This window comes from Oncorhynchus mykiss, chromosome 7 (assembly GCF_057628025.1).
Source record: "Oncorhynchus mykiss isolate SJ-2025 chromosome 7, ASM5762802v1, whole genome shotgun sequence".
NCBI classification, from domain to species: Eukaryota; Metazoa; Chordata; class Actinopteri; order Salmoniformes; family Salmonidae; genus Oncorhynchus; species Oncorhynchus mykiss.
The window spans coordinates 76012156-76037451 of record NC_143028.1 but is presented as its reverse complement, the minus strand read 5'-3'; the positions used below and the strand labels follow the sequence as shown (position 1 = coordinate 76037451).

Below are 25296 nucleotides of genomic sequence, written 5' to 3'. Positions count from 1 at the left end.
CCTAGAAATTGTTCAACCTCATTAGCCTTTATTGATAATGTCAACCATTTTGGAAATACCCACAACCACCTCAAAACCCAATAACAAAGACTTATTGAATCATTAAAACCAATTCTAGATATTCAAAGACCACATGCATCATGAGAAAAGGTTATTTCTGCCAGGAAAGTGGACACAAGGTAAACTATAGCGAAGATATATTTGCTTTTGCACATGTGATAGGGTAACATTATTACCCAAGTCAAAGCAAAGGAAACAAACTGGCAACAATGTTTCACTCCTAGTTTTATTACAATCATACGGTCTTATCTATCCATTTCAAACACCCTTTATAATGCACGCTGCTACATTCCTTCCTCAAGGGCACACTTTCAACCTCCAAGCGCCGACATAATCAACATAATTAATTGTCTTTGTTCTACAGCTGTTCCAATTATAGCCACAGAAAGTAGAAGTAGCCTTCACTGACACCACTATATTCAATCATGTTTTACCAAAGTTAAAGAGAGACGCAAACTTAGCTTCTGTAGCCTAGTGATTACATGTAGCCTAGTGATTACATGTAGCCTAGTGATTACATGTAGCCTAGTGATTACATGTAGCTTAGTGATTACATGTAGCCTAGTGATTACATGTAGCCTAGTGATTACCTGTAGCCTTGTGATTACTTGTAGCCTAGTGATTACCTGTAGCCTAGTGATTACATGTAGCCTAGTGATTACCTGTAGCCTAGTGATTACATGTAGCCTAGTGATTACCTGTAGCCTAGTGATTACATGTAGCCTAGTGATTACATGTAGCCTAGTGATTACCTGTAGCCTTGTGATTACTTGTAGCCTAGTGATTACTTGTAGCCTAGTGATTACCTGTAGCCTAGTGATTACATGTAGCCTAGTGATTACATGTAGCCTAGTGATTACATGTAGCCTAGTGATTACCTGTAGCCTAGTGATTTCCTGTAGCCTAGTGATTACTGGTAGCGTAGTGATTATATGTAGCCTAGTGATTATATGTAGCCTAGTGAATACCTGTAGCCTACTGATTACCTGTAGCCTAGTGATTATATGTAGCCTAGTGAATACCTGTAGCCTAGTGATTACCTGTAGCCTAGTGATTACCTGTAGCCTAGTGATTATATGTAGCCTAGTGATTACCTGTAGCCTAGTGATTATATGTAGCCTAGTGAATACCTGTAGCCTAGTGAATACCTGTAGCCTAGTGATTACCTGTAGCCTAGTGATTATATGTAGCCAAGTGATTACCTGTAGCCTAGTGAATAACTGTAGCCTAGTGATTACCTGTAGCCTAGTGATTACCTGTAGCCTAGTGATTATATGTAGCCAAGTGATTACCTGTAGCCTAGTGATTACCTGTAGCCTAGTGATTATATGTAGCCAAGTGATTACATGTAGCCTAGTGATTATATGTAGCCAAGTGATTACCTGTAGCCTAGTGATTACCTGTAGCCTAGTGATTATATGTAGCCAAGTGATTACCTGTAGCCTAGTGATTACCTGTAGCCTAGTGAATAACTGTAGCCTAGTGATTACCTGTAGCCTAGTGATTATATGTAGCCAAGTGATTACCTGTAGCCTAGTGAATAACTGTAGCCTAGTGATTACCTGTAGCCTAGTGATTACCTGTAGCCTAGTGATTAAATGTAGCCAAGTGATTACCTGTAGCCTAGTGAATAACTGTAGCCTAGTGATTACCTGTAGCCTAGTGATTACCTGTAGCCTATGCATTAGGCTATAAACTGGGTCCTGGAAATTTGCCAATTTTTCTCTCATTCCCAGCTACGCACAAGCTAGGTGACACGGGCGGCATTTAACGGAATATCTTTTTTTTAAATCATAAACTGCAATGTAACACATCTCTGGTAGACTAAACACGGATTTAAGACTCATGGAGGTGTGTCTTCGGTTACGTTTCTGAGCATACTGAGAACGCCAGAAATGAATGTAGGAAATGAAATAGAAAGTTGCCCCGTTTCTCGCGGTAAAGGGATTGTATGGCAATGCCAGAAAACGAAGCTGTTTAACCTATAAACCCAAGTGACTGTCTTGAGGTAGACTCTGAATCATCATCAGACATACAATAGCAGGCGTTGTTACACCGTTATACCGTTACACTATGCCAACCCATAACCCATCTATGGCATAATCGTTTGATCATACAATCGACCCTCACTATCGATTGAAGGAGAATGTATTATGCCAGCCATTTGCAGGCTGGCTACACGACCGCAGACACTGTTCTTTATGTTCACCCACACACAACCTCAATTATTTATGTCCCCTGCCAGCCTTGAAGATCAACTCGTCTTTCGGAGATGCTATTCATCAGAACGGATCGAAATGTAGGCAAGGCTATATGACAGAATCTGGTCTTCTTTAGCCCATGACAAAGAGAACAATAAATTGCGCACATAGAATAAACTACACGAGGATAATGAAGGGTTGAATGTCTATGAAACAATTGTAAAATGAGCGACAATCGCCACAACGTGTCGCCTATTCAAAATATGTTCAGCTTCGTCTAGCTTAGCCTACTATATGGCTGAGGAAACAATAGGCAGCATTTGTAGCCGAGCCTCGAGGAGGATGTGAGAGAGTTGATGTATGAAATGTAACATGAGCGAGCCAACCGTGCACCGTACACTCAGTAGCTGCTTCCCTCCCTGCTCTCTGTTCCGTTAGTCAGACATTAACCGCCCGGTGGTGGCAGAAAATGAAATGATTCTGTGCCCCACAAAAAAACACACATTACCAGTGGAATAACCTTAAATTTAATTAATGTGTAAATGTAAACCTATGAAGTTCTGCACTGTAGCCTAGGGTTGTCACAAAATAATATAGATATAATTTGCGTATAATTTGATTGAGTTTTGGAGGAAAAAATATAGGCTTCATCCCTTCTCTCATGCGAGGATATTTGCATGAGGTCTAAATAACAAGACTCAACCTTTAAGCGGAAATGTGTTCTGAACGTTCTGTTTTCAAAAACATAAAGAGAAAAAAAATGATATCAACCTGCATTAATGATTCATGCTCAAATACTACTTTTTCAGCATTAAACGCCATAAATGAGATTGAACAACATATTGTGACACAGAAATTACAAAATTCACTATCGGAAATAAAATACTATAATTAATCTAATAGTCAATGAACTCTAATCATTTGCATATAGCCTAGCTCATATAGCTGTAACCTAGGTGATGATGATGATTCCTTTGCCTACCTGTATTGGCTTGAATTGATTTTATTCCTTTAGAATTGATCAGTCCCTTCAGTGTAGTACGGTGGACGGCGTGTTGAATAGTGAGACTTACGGCGGTAAATGTTATTTATAAGGTTTTCTTTCTGACCTTTGTCTCTTAAAATGGGTGACCATGTGTGGAAAAACACCGGCCAACCTCCCAGTGCAACAGGAGAGCGTCTTCTTAAAGAGGCAGGTTTCACTAGAATCAGCTCGGCGCTTGTTCCGCGCAGCAGCATCACGTTGGCCTGTACGCACACGCGCACAGAGAGAGCCCAAGAGGTCGGAGGGAACCGAAAGCACACAGAAACAACACAGCCTACCATGGCCATGCGTGCCTGAAAACAAATAGAATTACCACTCAAGTATAGTTCAATTCATTAACTTTCAAAAAAAAATGCATTTATACTTGTTTTGCAGTTTTGCAAATGCATTTTGTAAACAAACACTTTCCATTCTAAGATAATTCTGCACTGTCAGCTATGATTCACACATTGACATGTAGCATAATATGTTGACAGAAGCATAGCTGTTTACAGTAAAGCCTACTTGCAATTACCAACCTCAACATCTAATGTGTTTTGGAAAAGACACCAGCCTATGCATTCAACATGCAAAGTGTGCTATGAGTACGTTCAGTATAAGGACAGGCCATCCGAAGTAGTCAGTTTGAGGAAACAACCTAGATATATATATTTACATATATTTTAAAGTGGCTTGAATGCCAATTGTTATAAACCTAACCTGATTTATAACACGATTTTATAGGCTACACAACATGGCAGGTTTATGCTCTCCTCTGCCAATTCCTAACAAGCATCTTGAACAAAACTCAGACATTTTATTATTGGGACTCTACAGGATGCTCTACTGTCTCAAGTAATGAGTTATAAGGCCCTAGGGAGCTGCTGTATTTCCATAACCAGCTACTACACATATATTGTCACGGTGTAAACATAGAAACAAGGAGTGTGTTTCAGCCAACATTTCAACAGAAGAAGAGAAGTGGAAGAACCGTCCCTCTGGGTAAAATAGCGTCTGCTAAATGGACTAACTGTGACTATAGAGTAGGAGTAGGTCTTTGTGTAGAGTTTAACAGGGTGTGACATTGTCTTGGCCTACACTCAAATCTCTTTGTAGATAAAAACAAACAAAAAAACAAAAAAATAAGATGACATTTTCGTAGTTCTTTTGAGGCCGCAGAATTAACTGTATGTTGTTGAGATAACAGTATCAGAATGGTATAAACAGTGTGTACTGTACTGGAACTAGTCATATGAGGCATCAGAATGTGTGAGTTGAGGAGGGGACTAATACAGGATGTTCTTTTAAGGTCATTGTGAATTATCTGTATGCTGTTAGATAAGGCCAGACCTTTATATGGTCCAGAACTATATCTTCAGCAGGTCTATATTTTTATTTAATTTAACCTTTTATTTAAGTAGGCTATATGAGGCATCAAATGTGTGTGTGAGGTGAGGGGAAGGGATGGAACGGCAGTGGATATTTTACGGTCTCCTGACGAATTCTGTTATTTTGTGTGTATTTTAGTTAATTTTTTTACGCCTTATCTTAACTTTATTTTGTACATAATGTCTCCCCCCTCATTTTCTATGACCAAAAAACGCTTATGGACATCAGAACAGTGATAAATAACCTCGATTTCGATGGCAATTTCTACTTCAACAAGTAGGCAGTTCTGGACGTTCTGCTTACTCCAGACCAGGCCCTAATGCCCGGGACTCGAAAGGGGAAGCGACGGCGCAAGAGAGGCAGATTAGCCGGCATCTTGACGAGACTACATTGGCAAGCAAATAAACCACCTCTACCCTATGTTCTATTGGCAAGCATACAGTCACTAGAGAACAAACTGGACAAGTGTCACGTTCTGACCTTAGTTCCTTTATTATGTCTTTGTGTTAGTTTGGTCAGGGCGTGAGTTGGGGTGGGTAGTCTATGATCTTTTTTCTATGTTGTATTTCTGTGTTTGGCCTGGTATGGTTCTCAATCAGAAGCAGCTGTCGATCGTTGTCTCTGATTGAGAACCATACTTAGGTAGCCTGTTTCCCCACTCTTGTTTGTGGGTGGTTATTTTCCGTTTCAGTGTTTTCACCACACGGGACTGTTTCGTTTTTTCCGTTATTCGCTTGTTCGTTTGTTTTCTGTGAAATAAATATGAGGAACACTTACCACGCTGCATATTGGTCCGATATTTCCTACTCCTCCTCAGAAGAGGAAGACAACAACCGTTACAACAAGCTTCTTTTGAGACTTATCCTATCAACGGGACCTGAAAAACTGTAATATTATAATTTTCCGAGTCGTGGCTGAACAAGAACATGGATAACATACATCTCACTGAGGGAACAACAGCTGGTGTGTCATCTCTAATATTAAGGAGATCTCAAGTTTGAGTAAGAATACCTCATCATTTGCTGCAGACTAAACTATTTACCAAAATAATTTTCATCTATACTTTCATAGCTGTGTATTTATCATCACAAACCAATGCTCAGACTAAGACCGCACTCAACGAGCTGTATAGCGTCATAAGAAAACAAGAAAGTGCTTTGTCCAGAGGCTGCGGTCCTAGTGGCCGGGGATTTTAATGCAGGGAAACTGAAATCCCATTTACCAAATGTTTACCAACCTATGCAAATAGAAGAGACAAAACTCTTGACCACCTTTACGCCACACACAGAAATGCATACAAGGTTCTTCCTCACCTTCCTGTGGGCAAATCTGACCATAACTCTATCCTCCTGATTCCTGCTTACAAGCAAAATCTCAAAGAGGAAGTACAAGTGACCTGCTCAATACTGAAGTGAAGTGGATGCTAAGCTACAGGACTGTTTTGCTAGCACAGACTGGAAACCCAGCCTTGAGCTGCCCAGTGACGCTAGCCTTCCAGACGAGCTAAATGCCTCCTATTTTCACATTGAGGCAAGGAAGACTGAACCATGCATGAGAACACCAGCTGTTCCGGACGACGTGTAATCTCACTCTCTGTAGCCGATGTAAGTAAGACTTTTGAACAGGTTAATATTCACAAGGCCGCGGGGCCAGACTGATTACCAAGACACGTACTCAGAGTGTCTTCACTAACATTTTCAACCTCTCCCTGACCCAGTCTGTAATACATTTACATTTTTTATTTAGCAAACACTCTTATCCAGAGCAACTTAGTGCATACATTTTTGTACTGGTCACCAATGGGAATCGAACCCACTACCCTGGCATTGCAAGCGCCATGCTCTACCAACTGAGCTACATGTTTCAAGTAGACCACCATTGTCCCTGTGTCTAAGAATGCCAAGGTAACCTGTCTAAATAACTATCGCCCCGTAGCACTCACATCTGTAGCCATGAAATGCTTTGAAAGGCTGGTTATGGCTCACATCAATACCATCATCCCAGACAGCCTGGACCCATTCCAATTCGCACACTGCCCCATCAGATGCTCAGATCCTCAGATGACACGATCTCTATTGCACTCCACAATGCCCTCTCCCATCTGGACAAGAGGATCACCTATGTGAGAATGCTGTTCATTGACTACACTCAGCATTCAACACCGTAGTATCCTCCAACTCATTACTTAACTCAGGACCCTGGACACTGAACACCTCCCCCTGTAACTGGGCCATATGCCCAATTTATTTAAATCTGGAACCAACAGGACCCTGAACAACTTCTACCTCCAAGTCATAAGAATGCTAAATAGTTAACCAAATAGCTAAACGGACTATCTTCATTGACACTTTTTACACAAAATATTTTGACCCGTCAGGCACGCTGCTACTACTGTTCATTATCTATCCAGTTGCCTAGTCACTTTACCCCTACTTACAGTATATGTACATATCTATCTCAATACCTCGTACCCCTGCACATCAACATGGTATTGGTACCCTGTTTATATAGTCCAGATATCATTACTTAAATACTGTGTATTTGGGGCGGCAGGGTAGCCTAGTGGTTAGAGCGTTGGACTAGTAACCGGAAGGTTGTGAGTTCAAACCCCCGAGCTGACAAGGTACAAATCTGTCGTTCTGCCCCTGAACAGGCAGTTAACCCACTGTTCCCAGGCCGTCATTGAAAATAAGAATTTGTTCTTAACTGACTTGCCTGGTTAAATAAAGGTAAAAAAAAAATTAAAAAAAATTAAATACTGTGTATTTATTCCCCATGTTATAATTTTTCATCTATTTTTCCCACTGCATTTTTGACAAGGGCCCGTAAGCATTTCACTGTTAGTCTGCACCTGTTGTTTATAAAGCATGTGACAAATACAATTTTATTTGATTTTATTTATACAGAATATGTACACTTTTATAGTTATTTTAAGGTCATGAGGATGATATGTATGCTGTCAGATAACTGTATCAGCTTCTGGACTACATATTACCGTAACCATAGCTATAATATGAGCCAATGTGTGTGTCCAGTTAGAGGAAGGGATTTATACAGGAACACTGACTTGTTCTGTCAATCAAGCTAACTTATGGATGGATAGAAACCACTTGTTTTTCAGACATTTTATTTGGTGAAAGTGTGGATCATACGACCTTACATATAGATCATGACTCATCAACAAAAGTGACGTTTACAAATGGCACATTTCACCAGAACTCCAACTCTATGCCAAAAAACGAGTGCTTTTATCTCTTCAAAACAACTGGTACACGTGTCATTGAACGTTGTTAACGTTGTAACACAAATGAAACTAAATTTCTAAATAATATGAAGCCCTATCGGAGTAGGTGGGCACTCTTGTTATTTTCTAGAAATTTTCAATTTAGAAATAGAAATTTCTAGAAATTAGAAATGTCCAAATTACATGAAGCCAATCGGTGTAGAAAAGATACTTGTTTTTAATTCAACATTTCTCGAGTTGAATAATCATATGAGAGACCACCACCACCACCTGCCACCTGCTAGTTGGAGATAAAGATAAAGAGATGATGGGTTGGCACAGCTGAAACCACATGGCCTGTAGGTGACTGTTGCATCGTTAGATTTAAATCCATTATAGAACCAACATGCTGGTACTTGTACGAGGTGGGCGTGTGGTGGGTACTGTAGAACATTCTAGAAGTAAATAGTTCTAGAATGATCATTGCCATAGCTAAAGTATATAAAGGCAATCACTAACCTTAACCCTGAGGAGGTGTTGTGGTGGGTTTACCTTGGATTTGCAAGACATGATCAATGCCCTAGTTCTAATGGATTCTAATGGCGGTCCTAATCTTCATATTGACGAGGCAGCATTTTTATGTCATGTTTAGGCCTTTAGTGAAGTAGACTGTTTTTGTTCCTTCAACAGCTGGGAGTACTGATAGTGATGGACTATAGTTATTCTCCAGGTAAATGGCCTCGGGCCAATGGCTGATGTGTATGTAAAATGGCTCTATAGGCCTAAATCATCTGTTGGGCTAGGAGTTTTTTTCTGGCCTAACCACATAAGCAGACAAAGGGAAAACTCAGGGCCTTAGCTAGTCACTAGGACAGTGTAGAATGGTAGAATGAAATGTTGAAATTTTGAGTTTGTTTCTGTTTGTGTGGAACAGTTTGTGAATTTTACCTGCAGTTCTCTATCGTTTGTTCTGTTGGCTTATCATTCAAATGAGCATGTCTGATGTTGCCTGTATGGAAAATAGGTGTGCTTGCTGGTGAGAGCTGGCAAAAAGATATTTGAATATTGATTTGAATCTATGGACAATTTGCCTTGTGAATCTCTTTAGATACAATGTATCCCCAAGCCCTCTGATTGGTGGCCTTGTCAAGTTGTTCTACAAAAGCATTGGTTCAAATGAAGGGAATGGTACGTACAAACAAACAATCACAAGTATAGAAGTACGATTGGGCTTTGCTCCAATGCATGTTATTACCGTAGCAATTACCATAAAAGTAAGCACCTACCTTATAGAATAACTCTTCTATATCTTGAGTGCATTAAACATAATATGGGATCGCTTGTGAAGTCCAGCATTTTCCCCCATATACACTGAACAAAAATATAAATGCAACATGTAAAGTGTTGGTCCCATGTTTCATGAGCTGAAATAAAAGATCCCAGACATTTTTCATATGCACAAAAAGCTTATTTCTCAACAATGTTGTGTACAAATTTGTTTACATCCCTGTTAGTGAGCATTTCTCCTTTGCCAAGATAATCCATCCACCTGACATGTGAGACATCTGTGGATAATAAAAGGCCTCTCCAAAATGTGCCATTTTGTCACACAACACAATACCAGAGATGTCTGTAGTTTTGAGGGAGTGTGCAATTGGCATGCTGACTGCAGGATTGTCCACCAGTTTCCAGATAATTTAATGTTAATTTCTCTAACATAAGCTACCTCCAATGTTGAGTGGTTTTCTGATGTCAACGTTGTGAACAGAGTGCCCCATGGTGGGGTTATGGTATGGGCAAGTATAAGCTATGGACAATGAACACAAATGCATTTTATTGATGGCAATTTGAATGCACAGAGATACCTTGACGAGATCCTGAGGTCCATTGTCGTGCCATTTATCCAACGCCATCACCTCATGTTTCAGCATGATAATGGCCCATGTCGCAAGGATCTGAACACAATTCCTGGAAGCTGTAAATGTCCCAGGTCTTCCAGGGCCTGCATACTCACCAGACAGTTCACCCATTGAGCATGTTTGGGATGCTCTGGATTGACGTGTACAACAGCGTGATCTAGTTCCCACCAATAGTGTGGGACAACATTCCACAGGTCACGATCAACAGCCTGATCAACTCTATGAGAAGGAGATGTGTCACGCTGAATGAGGCAAATGCTGGTCACACCAGATACTGACTGGTTTTCTGATCCACGCCCCTAACTTTTTTTTAAGGTATCTGTAACCAACATATGCATATCTGTATTCCCAGTAATGTGAATTCCGTAGATTAGGGCCTAATGATTTTATTTCAATTGACTGATTTCCTTTTATGAAATTGTTGCATGTTGTGTTTATATTTTTGTTCAGTGTAATAGAACAATAATGTCTTTGCAGACCAACAAACAACTTCCTTGTTTTCACATATCTTCCTTTTGCTACTCGTTTCATGATTGTGTCAATACATACAGATGTATAATCTTAAATTGAGCCAGTTTTTTTGTGTGATCATTTTTGAAAGGTGTTGATACATGTTTCGTTAGGGAAAATTATGTCTGACATTTCAAAGTGGAAATCACAAACTTCAGAACCATTTTTAAACTTCAAACACACTACACGTTTTAAATGTACTGCATTTCAGGAAAGTCCTCCAGCAACAGGGTGGTCAAATTAAGATCCTACATCTGTACAGTACAGTAATCGAGAAAGCCAAAAAAAACAACCCGATCAAATCCCGGGAGAAGTCATAGCTTGTTCCCTCTCTAACGTAGAAACTAAAGTCAGATTCACTTTTGTACTTACAGTACACCTAGACCAGGGCACATGGCTTTAGGCTTGGGTATTGCAGTATTACAGCACTTCATAAGCACGTTGGGAGTCACTCTAGACTGCAAAGTTATTGAGTTATAAGGCCAATGGGTTGCCGGCTGTTTGAAAAGGTGAAGATGGAGAAAATAATTATTATCTTAAAAGGCCCACTCCTTATTCACAGAAAGAGAAAAGAAACGGCAGCCCATTTTTGTTATACATTCCTAAATGGAGCTATGGATCCAGGACTGACCGTCCATTAGATCATAATGATATAGTTTTACCCAGAAATGGCTGTAAACAACATAGATTTGGCCTTTCAGAATGGTATCTATTAAGGATGATTCACATTACTCTCTCTGTCAGCGGCGACGCTGGATCCGAATTCCTAAACTCCAGACAGATAATTTGCATCCATTTATATCTGTTTCCATGGTTACGTAAGACTCTAATCCCCAACAGTCAATGCCAGGGAGAGGACAGGATTTGTTTGCAATTTACGACTTCGTGATGTAGTTGATTGTTTTTGACTCCAGACAATTTTGCGTCAAAAGTTTGCAGGGAACCGATCACTGTCCCACACTGTGGCTGTCTGGTCACAAGTTGTTGACTATCTTTAAACACTCCCACTGGCAATCCTTGCATTCACATGAATTTGAGAGTGCTTACTTTTCTCCAGCCCTCGGCTCTCAGTTGTGTAACAAACCGAGTTTGTGGCTGGGGCTGCTGTTTTCCTGCTGTTTTCCTGTTTTTTCAAATATAGGAGTGGACCTTGAACATATAATGCACACTTCAGTATAACATAGCGTGTCATTCCTGGAACACATCTTTAAGTTTTTATTGTTTCTCGTGAGAGAGTTGTTTAAACTTTGAACCCCACTAACCACTGCTACTGTGTAACAACATTAAACATACCATAAAACTACGCTGTCATCGTCACACCCTAACCACTGTGTTCTCACTGGACACTTCTGATGACACAAAGTGAAATCATAAGAGTGCTCATATTTAGAAATGTAGTCTTGTGAAGCATCCCAAATGGCACCCTACTCTTTATATAGGGCTCATTGAGCTCTGGTGAGCAGTATGGGTGTTTTACTTAGTCAAACATGTTCTCAGAGCAGAAAGGATTATAATCCAATCAAATCAAAGGGTTAGGGTTTATTTGTCACGTGCGTATTCACCCCCTTGGATTTTGGGATTTAAAAAAAATAATAATAATCATTTGATTTACACAACATGCACTTTGAAAATACAAAATATTTTTGATTGTGAAACAAAACAATAAATAACAAAAAAAAAAAAGAAAACTTGAGCGTGCATAACTATTCACCCCCCCCCCCCCCCCCCCCCCCCCCAAACCACCTTTCGCAGCAATTACAGCTGCAAGTCTCTTGGGGTATGTCTCTGTAACTTAGCACATCTAGCCCTGGGATTTCTGCCCATTCTTCATGGCAAAACTGCTCCAGCTCCTTCAAGTTGGATGGGTTCCACTGGTGTACAGCAATCTTTAAGTCATACCACAGATTCTCAATTGGATTGAGGTCTGGGATTTGACTAGGCCATTCCAAGACATTTAAATGTTTCCCCTTAAACCACTTGAGTGTTGTTTTAGCAGTGTCCTTAGGGCCATTGTCCTGCTGGAAGGTGAATCTCCGCCCCAGTCTCAAATCTCTGGAAAACTGAAACAGGTTTCCCTCAAGAAGTTCCCTGTATTTAGCGCCAACCATCATTCCTTCATTTGTGCCCAGTTTCCCAGTCCTTGCCGATGAAAAACATTCCCACAGCATGATGCTGCCACCACCATGCTTCACTGTGGCGATGGTGTTCTCGGCGTGATGAGAGGTTGCTTATTTTTTTCTTTAAGCAATGGCTTTTTTCTTGCCACTCTTTCGTAAAGCCCAGCTCTGTGGAGTGTACGGCTTAAAGTGGTCCTATGGACAAATACTCCAATCTCCGCTGTGGAGGTTTTCAGCTCCTTCAGGGTTATCTTTGGTCTCTTTGTTGCCTCTCTAATTAATGCCCTCCTTGCCTGGTCTGTGAGTTTTGGTGGGCGGCCATCTCTTGGCAGGTTTGTTGTGATGCCATATTCTTTCCATTTTTTAATAATGGATTTAATGGTGCTCCGTGGGATGTTCAAAGTTTCTGATATTTTTTTAGAACCCAACCCTGATCTGTACTTCTCCACTCCTTTGTCCCTGACCTGTTTGGAGAGCTCCTTGGTCTTCATGGTGCCGCTTGCTCGGTGGTACCCCTTGCTTTGTGGTGTTGCAGACTCTGGGGCCTTTCAGAACAGGTGTATATATACGGAGATCATGTGACACTTAGATTGCACACAGGTGGACCTTATTTAACTATTATGTGACTTCTGAAGGTAATTGGTTGCAGCAGATCTTATTTAGGGGCTTCATAGCAAAAGGGGGTGAGTACATATGCACGCACCACTTTTCCGTTTACATTATTTTTATTTCACTTCACCAATTTGGACTATTTTGTGTATGTCCATTACATGAAATCCAAATAAAAATCTATTTAAACTACAGGTTCTAATGCAACAAAGTTGGAAAAAACGCCAAGGGGGATGAATACTTTTACAAGGCAATGTATACAGGTGGTACTGGTACAGAGTCAATGTGCACCGGTTAAATCGGGCTAATTGAGGTAATATGTACATGTGGGTACAGTTAAAGTGACTATGCATAGATGATAAACAGAGAATAGCAGCAGCGTAAAAGCGGGGGTTGGGGGGTGGGGGGTGGCGGGACACAATGAAATCTTCTGGGTAGCCAATGTACGGAGGCATCGGTTAGTTGAGGTAAAATGTACATGAATATATAGTTAAAGTGACTATGTATAGATGCTAAACAGAGGGTAGCAGCAGCGTAAATGAGGGGTTGGGGGGGGGGACAATGCGAATAGTCCGGGTAGCCATTTGATTAGGAGTTTTATGGCTCGGGGGTAAAAGCTGTTGAGAAGCCTTTTGGTCCTAGACTCTGTGCTCCGGTACTGCTTGCCTTGCGGTAGCAGAGAGAACTGTCTGGGCTGGCTGGGGTCTTTGACAATTTTTAGGGCCTTCCTCTGACATCGCCTGGTGTCGAGGTCCTGGATGGCAGGCAGCTTAGCCCCAGTGATGTACTGGGCCGTACGTACTACCCTCTGTAGTGCCTTGCGATCGGAGGCAGGGCAGTTGCCGTACCAGGCAGTGATGCTCTCGATGTTGCAGCTGAAGAACCTATTAAGGATCTTTTACAGAATATATATTTCACCTTTATTTAACCACGAAGGCCAGTTGAGAACAAGTTCTCCTTTACAACTGTGACCTAGTCAAGATAAAGCTAAGCAGTGTGTCCAAAAACAACAACACAGAGTTACACATGGGATAAACAGAAGTAAAGTCAATAACAACAGAAACATCTATATACAGTGTGTGCAAATGGAGTAAGGGGGTATGGCAATAAATAGGCCATTGTAGCGAAGTAATTACAATTTAGCAAAAAAAATAATTACAATTTCGCAAACACTAGAGTGATAGATGTGCAGATGTGCAAGTAGAAATACTGGTGTGCAAAATAGCAACAAAAAAAAATATGGGGATGAGGTGGGTAGTTAGATGGGCTATTTACAGATGGGCTGTGTACAGCTGCAGCAATCGTTGAGCTGCTCAGATAGCTGATGCTTAAAGCTAGTGAGGGAAATATAAGTCTCCAACCTCAGTGATTTTTCTAAGTCTCCTGAGGGGGAATATGTTTTGTTGTGCCTTCTTCACAACTGTCTTGGTGTGTTTGGACCATTCTAGTTTGTTGGTGATGTGGACACCAAGGAACTTGAAGCTCCCCGTCAATGAGAATGGGGGCGTGCTCAGTCCTCTTTTTCCTGTAGTCCACAATCATCTCCTTAGTCTTGATTACGATGAGGGATAGGTTGTTATTCTGGCACCACCCAGCCAGGTCTCTGACCTCCTCCCTATAGGCTGTCTCGTCGTTGTCGGTCACTGTTGTGTCGTCTGCAAACTTAATGATGTTGTTGGTGTCATGCCTGGCCATGCAGTTGTGGGTGAACAGGGAGTACAGGAGGGGACTGAGCACACACCCCTGATGGGCTCCAGTGTTGAGGATCAGCGTGATGTGTTGCTCCCTACCCTCACCACCTGGGGCGGCACGTCAGGAAGTCCAGGATCCAGTTGCAGAGGGAGGTCCCAGGATCCTTAGCTTAGTGATAAGCTTTGAGGGCATTATGGTGTTGAACGCTGAGCTGTAGTCACTGAATAGCATTCTCAGGTAGGTGTTCCTTTTGTCCAGGTGGGAAAGGGCAGTGTGGAGTGCAATAGAGATGGCATCATCTGTGGATCTGTTTGAGCGGTATGCAAATTGGAGTGGGTCTATAGTTTCTGGGATAATGATGTTAATGTGAGCCATTACCAGTCTTTCAAAGCACTTCATGGCTACGGACATGAGTGCTACGGGTCTGTAGTCATTTAGGCAGGTTGCCTTAGTGTTCTTGGGCACAGGGACTATGGTGGTCTGCTTGAAGTATGTTGGTATTACAGACTCAGTCAGGGACATGTTGAAAATGTCAGTGAGTCACCTGCCAGTTGGTCAGCACATGCCCGGAGCACACATCCTGGTAATCCGTCTGGCCCCGCGGCCTTGTGAATGTTGACCTGTTTAATGATCTTACTCACGTCGGCTACGGAGAGTGTGATCACACAGTCGCCCAGAACAGCTGATGCTCTCATGCATGCCTCAGTGGGGCTTGCATCAAAGCGAGCATAGTAGTGATTTAGCTCGTCTGGTAGGCTTGTGTCACTGGGCAGCTTTCGGCTGTGCTTCCTTTTGTAGCCTGTAATAGTTTGCAGGCCCTGTCACATCCGACGAGCATCGGAGCCGGTGTAATACGATTCAATCTTAATCCTGTAGTGGCGCTTTGCTTGTTTGATGGTTGGTCGGAGGACATAGCAGGATTTCTTATAAGGATTTCTTCCAGGTTAGAGTCCCGGACCTTGAAAGCAGCTCTACCCTTTTGCTCAGTGCGAATGTTGCCTGTAATCCATGGCTTCTGGTTGGGGTATGTATGTACAGTCACTGTGGGGGACGACGTCCTCAATGCACTTATTGATAAAGCCAGTGACTGATGTGGTGTACTCCTCAATGCCATCAGAAGAATCCCGGAACATATTCCAGTCTGTGCTAGCAAAACAGTCCTGTAGTTTAGCATCTGCTTTATCTGACCACTTTTTTTATGGACTGAGTCACTGGTGCATCCTGATTTAATTTTAGATTGTAAGCAGGAATCAGGAGGAGAGAATGTGTGTCAAATGTGCCAAATGGTGGGCAAGGGAGAGCTTTGTACACGTCTCTGTGAGTGGAGTAAAGGTGATCTATAATGTTTTTCCCTCTGGTTGGGCATTTGACATGCTGATAGAAATGAGGTAAACTGATTTAAGTTTCCCTGCATTAAAGTCCCCGGCCACTAGAAGCGGCGCCTTTGGGTGAGCTGTTTCCTGTTTGCTTATTTACTTTTACAGCTGACTGAGTGCGGTCTTAGTGCCAGTATCCGTCTGTGCTGGTAAATAAACAGACATAAAAATGTTTTATGAAAACTCTCTTGGCAAATAGTGTGGTCTGCAGCTTATCATGAGATACTCTACTTGAGGCGAGCAAAATCTAGAGACTTCCTTAGATTTTGTGCACCAGGTGTTGTTTGGAGTGTGCTGTTCTATCTAGCCGGTGCAGCGTATATCCCTCCAGCTGAATGTTTTCCATGTCATCATTCAGCCACGATTCGGTGAAACATAAGATATTACAGTTTTTGATGTCCCGTTGGTAAGATATTCGTGATCGTACCTTGACTAATTTATTGTCCAATGACTGTACGTTGGCAAGTAATATTGATGGTAAAGGCAGATTTCCCACTCGCCGTCGGTGGATCCTTACGAGGCTCCCCGCCCTGTGTCCTCTATACCTGCCTTTCTTTTTCTTGCCAATAACGGGGATTTCGGCTTTGTCGGATGTCTGAAGTAAATCTTGTGCATCCTGCTTGTTGAACAAAAAATCCTTGTCTAATCCGAGGTGAGTGATCACTGTCCTGATATCCAGAAGCTCTTTTTTGCTATAAGATACAGTGGCAGAAACATTATGTAGAAAATACGTTACAAATTACACAAAAATAACCACATAATAGCACGATTGGTTAGGCGGCCATTTCTTCCGACGCCATCTTTGTCCCTCAAATCGTTGGAGTCAGGCAACCAATGGAAATGGAGAGGATGGTGGGAATATTAAACTGAGAGCAAATTGAGGAGTAAACAGTGTTCACGTGACAAGATTTGAGCACATTTGAGGGGGAAAAGGGAGGGAGTAGAAATTCTACAGGATCGAGCTGAAATACAGTAAAAGAAGGTGACTTGAATATAGCGAGCAGGTTACTTTTGCATGTACTTATTCCAGTTAAATAATTGATTGAATACTAAATGTGAAGAATTTGTTTTTCTAGCTTATGTTAGCTAGCAAACAGCTGTAGCCATAGGTTACCAAGCTACCTAAGCTAAGCTAACCTTAGTTACCTAACCATTCGTTTTTCTAGCTTATCATGTTAGCCAGCCAACAGTTTAATCATTAGGTGACCAAGTTATTTAGCGTGCTAGTAAACAATTTAAGGCTGCAGGCTAACTAGCCAGCTAGTATCAACTGGTTCTAATGCTGCTCTGAGAGCAGAATATATAATATGTCACCTTGGGGTTACTGTTAAAGCTAGTAAACAGCTTTAGCCTTAGGTTACCAAGCTTGCTAGCTAAACTAAGCTAAGCTAACTTTGGTTAGCTAACAGTTCGTTTTTCTAATTTATCATGTTAGTTAGCAACTTAGGTTACCAAGCCAGGAGCAGCACATATAAACTAGCTATCACTGCTGCTCAACTAGGCCTAGATATCGCTGCTCTGGGAGCAGTTTGAGTCAACTGGTTTTCTGTTGGGTTTTTGGATGTTGCTGCCCTGAGAGCAGTTTGAGCCAACTGGTTTTCTGTTGTTCTAAGAGCATAACTTTACCATGTTATCTTGCTGTCGTTGCTTTTAACTCTTTCTGAGTTCTCTCTGGTGTGTTTGCAGAACCACCTGCAACTGGATACGGACATTTATAAGATAACTGTTTTACAGAATCGAGAACGAAGAGAGCATCGCCAATACCAGCTTAGACGAAGACTCTATGGATATGTTTTGTATATGCAAACCTGCAGTGGTGTAAAGTATTTGAGTAAAAATATTTGCACTTTACTTTATTATTTCTATTTTTGACAACTTTTACTTTTTATTCCACTACATTCCTACAGAAAATAATGTAATTTTTACTCCCGTACATTTTCCATGACACCCAAAAGTACTTGTTACATTTCGAAAATTCAGGACAGCAATATGGTCCAATTAATGCACCTATCAATATAACACATTCTCAGCCCTACAGTCTCTGATCTGGCGGACTCACTAAACACAAAAAACTGTGTTTGTAAATGATGTCTGACTGTGGAAGTGTGCCCCTGTCTGTCTGTAAATACAGTGAAAATTTTAAAATGTATATCTGGTTTCTTTAATATAAGGAATTTGATATATAGCTTTTTCTTTGCCTTCATACGTTAACTCAAATATGACAATTGAGTACTTTTTCCACCACTACAAATCTGTAAGGTCCATTAATTTATACCAAAAATCTATGGTTATATCACATTGTACACCAGATAATCAGTAGCTAAGTTGGAGTAGGATGCAGAGCAACCTGCCTCTATCCTTATCCTTGTAGTTTAGTTGTTGTAATTTTTTAGGCCGTCGGGATGTTCATTTCTACCTTATAGACTACAATCCTACAATCCTTTGCTGTGATGATTTATTATTTTTAAAATTATTTTTTTAAATTATTTTCTCTCACTTTTGTTTCAGCCCTCCTCTCCTGTGTTCCTGCTCCCGGAGATCAACCAAGTGCTATTCACCAAGCATGGGCTCAGCTGATTCCCTCACATGTGAGGAGAACCATCCTACCGACAATTTGAACTAGCCTCGCCGTCACTATTTAGACATTGAGACCACAAATGCATTTGCCTGTTGTCTTTTCTTTGCGGGTTTTGTCTTACACATTCTAGTGCATTTCAGAGTTGAGGAGCACTAACTACAGATACACAAGCTCACATGTCGAAGACTACATTAAACACAGAATCAGCTTGACGAGGTGACAAACAGATTATGATTTTGCTCTGTAGAGATGAGAGTTGTATTTTTTCTCTCTCAGGAGCCTAGACTTTTGCCATAGACGGTAGAGTTCTCGTCTCTGGTCCAAACAATCTTTAGATTGCATTCCTCTAAGGCACTTCTCTCTCTCTCTACATTGGTTGGCTACATTGGTGACCAGGGTGGGATGCTTTTCAATACACCTATGGGGCCTGAAACTGGAATGCTCCTAGAGAGGGGGGGGTGGGGGAAGCATGCGTTAATGACAGCTCTACTGTCTCCTTTAGAGGCTCATGCTTTTGGCATGGATGGTGCATTTCTGGACTGCAGCATGTAAGATTGTGCCCCCCACGGCACTTCTCTCTCTCTAAATATTGTATATGTATATATGCAGTTCTAGTTTTTAAACCTGTATTCTAGCATATATGACATACACACACACATCTTTCTTGCTTTCATTCTTTTATTTGGGTTTCTATGCAAAGTACATGATTGCGAAGGTTTCTTCAAGCCTGCATATAGTTAGAGTGCTTGAAATGAGACATAGAATCATGGCAAAAACATGATAAAAAAACAAAACATGATTCAAAAACATGATTGACAAGTAGCTGGCTAGGCTTGTCAAACTGTAACATTGGCTAGCTTTCAACACATTGGCTAAATGGTCAACGGCGTTACCTCTTCATACGATAAAAACAATTTGTTTTTGCATGCTGCATATTTCAAGTGCCCTCCAAAAAACAGATATTTCTCTTATTTAAGTCTTTGGGAACTCATGACACACTGACAGACAGCATCTGGAGATTTCATATGAGGCTATGTTTACATCATGAGTGGTATGTAGGGAAGTTCTGATTTGTTCCAAGTTTAGCAGTTGGACACATTTTCCTGAGCAGACAGAGCATTGAAATATACTTTTTTTTTAAATGAGAAAATGTGTCAGAATTGATGATGACAACAAATGTTATAGACATCATAATTTACTGTCATACGGTATACAGAAAAATCAGCTCCTACCCTATCAATCATCTTCACGTTTTTCGGTTTTGGTCCCCAACCTATTTGGTATTCCCGCCTCCTCTCCATTTTCATTGGTTGCCTGTCTCAACCAATCATAATCCTTTCTGCTCTGAGAACATGTATGAGTAAGTGGAACTCCCATAAGCAAAAGAAGTGCACTACGAATAGAGTGTCATTTGGGATGCATGCATGTTCCCTATGACAGTAGTAAAGCAGCTGTCTGAACTGTGGTGTTGAGTAAGATAGGCAGTAATTCTGTAATTTTCCACTTGTGCTTCAGTCAGAGGAAGTGAAAAAGGGGAAGTCGTCAGCAGTTTTTCAACAGTTGTTTTTTTAATCCTTCAAGAACTTGGAAGCTAGCTAAAGCTCAATTTGCTTAGTAACACCACTTCTTCCATTTCATTAGGTTGTAAACTTTAACGCTCTCCAAATGTTTTCCTCTTTTCAAATAATTCACTTCACAAAAAAAGTGTAGCAAGATAATCTCAGATAGAACTTGAGAGCTAGAGTTTAGTAAGAGACAGATTTTTTTTAAAGCTCTCAAAAAAATGTCTTGGGGGAATAATTCACTTCATAAAAGTAGTGTAGCTGGATTATCTCAGATAGAGATATCTTCTTGAAAGCTTAGTAAGAGCCAGGTTTAAAGGCTCTCTCTAAAAAAATTATTCACTTCACAAAAATTGCAGCGGGATCAATTCAGATATTTTTGATGGTGGCTGATGTGACAGGAAGTCCTAATAATCTGTTAAAGCCATGGCTTCCTGTCTGTCAGACACAATAAAAGTTGAAAACGCATACTGTATCTGTGTGTGTGTGTGTGTGTGTGTGTGTGTGTGTGTGTGTGTGCGTGCGTGCGAGCGAGCGAGCGAGTGAGAGAGAGAGAGAGAGAGAGAGAGAGAGAGAGAGAGAGAGAGAGAGAATGAGAGAATATAAGGTATAAGAACTGTGCTTACATTGTGTTGAATGGTGCAATCTATGGTAGCTTGGATGTAGAATGTCAAATGCCAACTAATCACGTCAGACTGTTGTCCTGTAGCCGGTAGGGTCACTAGTTGATAAACAGTATTTACAAGGGCAGAGAGTATGGTCGTGCATGAGCACATCTACCGTGAAGATGTCAAAACAAAAGTTAGGTTTAGGCTACGAGAAATGAAAGTAAACTTTCCCAATGACGCAATAATGCCTTTAATGGTCTAGATTAGCGTAGTTCGTATCAGCAAAGTGCACGCACTCCTCTCCTCAACAGTCTGACACTGATTGCTAAAATACAACTTCCTTGATACAGTAACTGTATGTTTTGACAGGTTCAAGGAGAAACAGACAAAAAACCACAGAGCGAGAGAAGTATCGGTCCCTGACCTTGGCTGTGTATCCCTGATGGCACCCCGTTCCCTATAAAGTGCACTACTTTTGACCAGGGCTCTTGGTCAAAAGTAATTTACTACAGGGCTCTCGCGTCAATAGTAGTGCACTATATAGGGAATCGAGATTCCATTTGGGACGCAGACCTTGGCCAGCCTCTGGCACTAGCTATAGCTATTGTAGAGTGTCTGTTAAATTACAAAAATGTCAACTGTACTAAATTGCGCTGGCTCGGTCTTGGAGCAGCCACGTGTTGTAATCTTATTTTCTACTCACATCTAGACAGACCTGGGTTCAAATAGGATTTTAAATGATGTCAAATCCATTATCTCTGCTTCATTGAGCTTAACTGGCCCAAAGGAATAGTTCACCCAAATTACAAAATGACATATTGGTTTCCTTACCCTGTATGAAGTCTATGGCAAGATGTGACAGCAGTCCATGCTTGGGTTTAGTTTCCCTGGCACTGTTTCCACATGCTAACGTTTTAGCATTCATGGGACAAATACTCATCACTCCATCCTGTATCAGAAGGTTGGCTGGACCTCACAAAAACCCCATAGATCACTTCATTACTCCGTTCTTGTTTACAAAGTTCTGCTCCACAAGCTTCCAACACACCTGTTGATATATAAAAACATGATACCAAAACCGTTCGCATGGTCGAAGTCCCGCTCGTCTCCACCAAGTTTGGCAAATCCGCCTTTAGTTGTCAAGGCAACACAGTTATGGAATACCTTCAAAAACAAATTCCACCTGGATTCCCTGGTGCCGATAGGGCAGTTTAAAACTGTGCCATTGTTTCAACTGACTAGTATAACTTGTTGTAATAACCTTATGTAATGTATTTATAACTGTCTTGTGGGTTTCTTTTTATCTGTTGTTGTTGTATTGATGTAGTTGTTGTCCTCGGGGCACCATTTTAAATAAGACACAATAAGACACCATTTTAAATAAGACACAATAAGACACCATTTTAAATAAGGCACTGGTCTCAATTGGGTTCCCCTGGTTAAATACAAGTAAGTAAAGGCATGATACTAATAATAGCATTTTTCGCGCATCAAAATCATCCCGAAAGTATCTACAATTTATTGTGAAGCTCAACGACTTCACTTAAAGATGATTTGAACGTTTGACTTTCTGTATGGACTGTAACTGAAATGGAACTGACACCAACCCTGGTATTTGCTAAATGTCAGCTTGTTCTGATACGATGTCACAGGGGTCAGACTGTTTTACCAGGAAACGCTGAAGGGGTAGCACAGAGTTGTCTTGACATCCCTCTTTGGGAACCAGAGAGTAACATTTGATGAAGCACACTATTTGAAACACGTGCTAGGGTTAGCTGCATTTGTGTTGTTGTGTCAGTTGTTTTAGCTAGTATACAGCGCCAACATCTTCATCAAATGCCATCAGAACCAATGCTGTGAAAAATAGGTGGGTAACCACTTAAATTATTGACCCAGCAGTCATACTGGGAGCAATGACTTGACCCAGAAGGTGTACTGGAAGCAATGACTTGACCCAGAAGGTGTACTGGAAGCAATGGCTTGACCCAGAAGATGTACTGGAAGCAATGACTTGACCCAGAAGATGTACTGGAAGCAATGACTTGACCCAGAAGGTGTACTGGAAGCAATGACTTGACCCAGAAGATGTACTGCAAGCTATGACTTGACCCAGAAGGTGTACTGGAAGCAATGACTTGACCCAGAAGATGTACTGGAAGCAATGACTTGACCCAGAAGATGTACTGGAAGCAATGACAAGAAGCATCCGCCTTGTTCTGAACCCCATGAAAGGAGAAGCATCCGCCTTGTTCTGAACCCATGAAAGGAGAAGCATCCGCCTTGTTCTGAACCCCTGAAAGGAGAAGCATCCGCCTTGTTCTGAACCCCTGAAGGGAGAAGCATCTGCCTTGTTCTGAACCCCTGAAGGGAGAAGCATCCGCCTTGTTCTGAACCCATGAAAGGAGAAGCATCCGCCTTGTTCTGAACCCCATGAAAGGAGAAGCATCCGCCTTGTTCTGAACCCATGAAAGGAGAAGCATCCGCCTTGTTCTGAACCCCTGAAAGGAGAAGCATCCGCCTTGTTCTGAACCCCTGAAGGGAGAAGCATCCGCCTTGTTCTTACTGGACATCCTGTAGAGGGTCAGAACCCAAGTCAGTATCAGTATTAAGTACATAGCAGGTGAGGGCTCAGAAGCCAACCGCTCAGACGAGCTCCAGTTAGCCGTTTTTTCACTCTCTCTTTCTACATTTCCCTTTCTCTCTGTCTCCCCTCTCCCCTCTCCGTCTCTCCTCCCCTCCCCTTTTTGTCTCCCCCCTCTCTCTTTCCCCCCCTCTCTTTCTCTCTCTGTCTCCCCCATCCCCTCTCTGTCTCCCCCCTCTCTCTGTCTTCCCTCTCATTTCCTCTCTGTCTCCCCCTCTCTCTCTGTCTCCCCCTTTCCTTTTCTTTCCCTCTCTTCCCACCTCCCTTTCTCTCCCCCTCTCTTTCTCTCTGTCTGTCTTTCTCTCCCCCATCTCCTTTCTCTCCCCCCTTTCACCTCCCCCATCTCTCTCTCTCTCTCTCTCTCTCTGACTACCCCTTTCTGTCCGTGGCTGTAGCCTACATGAGCATGTCCGGTTTAATCCCATATTTACCAGGGCTCAGGCCCTCGTCATGTGAGGCTTATGCATCTGACTGGCCTTGCATGGCTGCCAAGAGCACAGGGATTAGGCTCAGTTCAACTCCTGGGTCCCTAGTAGTTCATAATAAGCTGCTTCCATTGACAACAATACTGCTGTTAATTCTATAATTAGAGGTTCAGGTCATAACTTTAGACAGACTAGAAGAGGGCCTGGTGATTTGGTGTGGTGTGTGTGTGTGTGTGTGTGTCTGCATCCCGTGTGTTTTTCTGTGTGTACCTCTTGTCTCATATTTTGTATTTATTTACCAATTCCAGCTGCATCCTCATTAATTATAATGCCCCTTAAAGTATGCTAATGTAAAAAAACACAGATTTTCAGCTCATGCCTGATGTTCTACAAATGTATTTGTGTTGGGCCGGCCCGGGCTTAAGGTTTGTGCAACATTGTCTCCTATGTTTGAGACCAATGCATGGCGGTTGCTGTGGTGAGAGAGAGAGAGAGAGAGACAGAGAGAGAGAGAGCGACAGTGAGATAGAGAGAGAGAGAGAGAGAGAGAGAGAGAGAGAAGCATGCCTGTGCCTCTCACCGAACTAGAATGAGATTCACGTTCTATTATCTCTCTCTCTGCTCTGATAGACATGAATGAGCCTGCAACTCTCATCTATCCAGCGGTTGCACTTCGTCATTCATTTCCTTATGGAATTATAGCCACAGGAAGGGTGCTGGAAGTGCTGCAGCTGATAAATTGAAATAAATTTGCCAAAGTTGTAGAATTACTGCTGCCTGTTCAGAAATCAATTAAATCATTCAGAATACTACAGCAGGAGTAGGCCTATAATTTAGCCACAGAGGAAGTGAACCGACGACCGAGATAAGGTTTTAAAATATACATATCACACAATGCATAGCACAGCAGCACCTGTCTAGGTCAATATCCAGCACCTGTCTGGGTCAATATCCAGCACCTGTCTGGGTCAATATCCAGCACCTGTCTGGGTCTTATATCCAGCACCTGTCTGGGTCAACATCCAGCACCTGTCTGGGTCAATATCCAGCACCTGTCTGGGTCTTATATCCAGCACCTGTCTGGGTCAATATCCAGCACCTGTCTGGGTTTTATATCCAGCACCTGTCTGGGTCAACATCCAGCACCTGTCTGGGTCAATATCCAGCACCTGTCTGGGTCTTATATCCAGCACCTGTCTGGGTCAATATCCTTATCCTTATAGACTTCAGGAAACATCAGAGGGAGCACCCCCTATCCACATCGACGTGACAGTAGTGGAGAGGGTAGAACATTTTAAGTTCCTCAAGGACAAACTGAATTGGTCCACCCACACAGGCAGCGTGGTGAAGAAGTCGCAGCGG

At 41.8% G+C, this 25296-nt stretch overlaps 1 protein-coding gene across 3 annotated transcripts in view; it reads right to left on the bottom strand.

Annotated features, from left to right (window-relative positions):
- LOC110528591 (sodium- and chloride-dependent taurine transporter) overlaps positions 1 to 3834 on the bottom strand; it is a 46319-nt gene extending 42485 nt beyond the window's left edge. For all 3 annotated transcript variants that reach the window (XR_016497452.1, XR_016497453.1, XM_090242000.1), the window contains exon 1: positions 3244 to 3834. The gene's annotated coding sequence lies outside the window, so the exon portion shown is untranslated. The remainder of the gene's footprint in view (positions 1 to 3243) is intronic.
- Positions 3835 to 25296: the final 21462 nt, after the last annotated feature.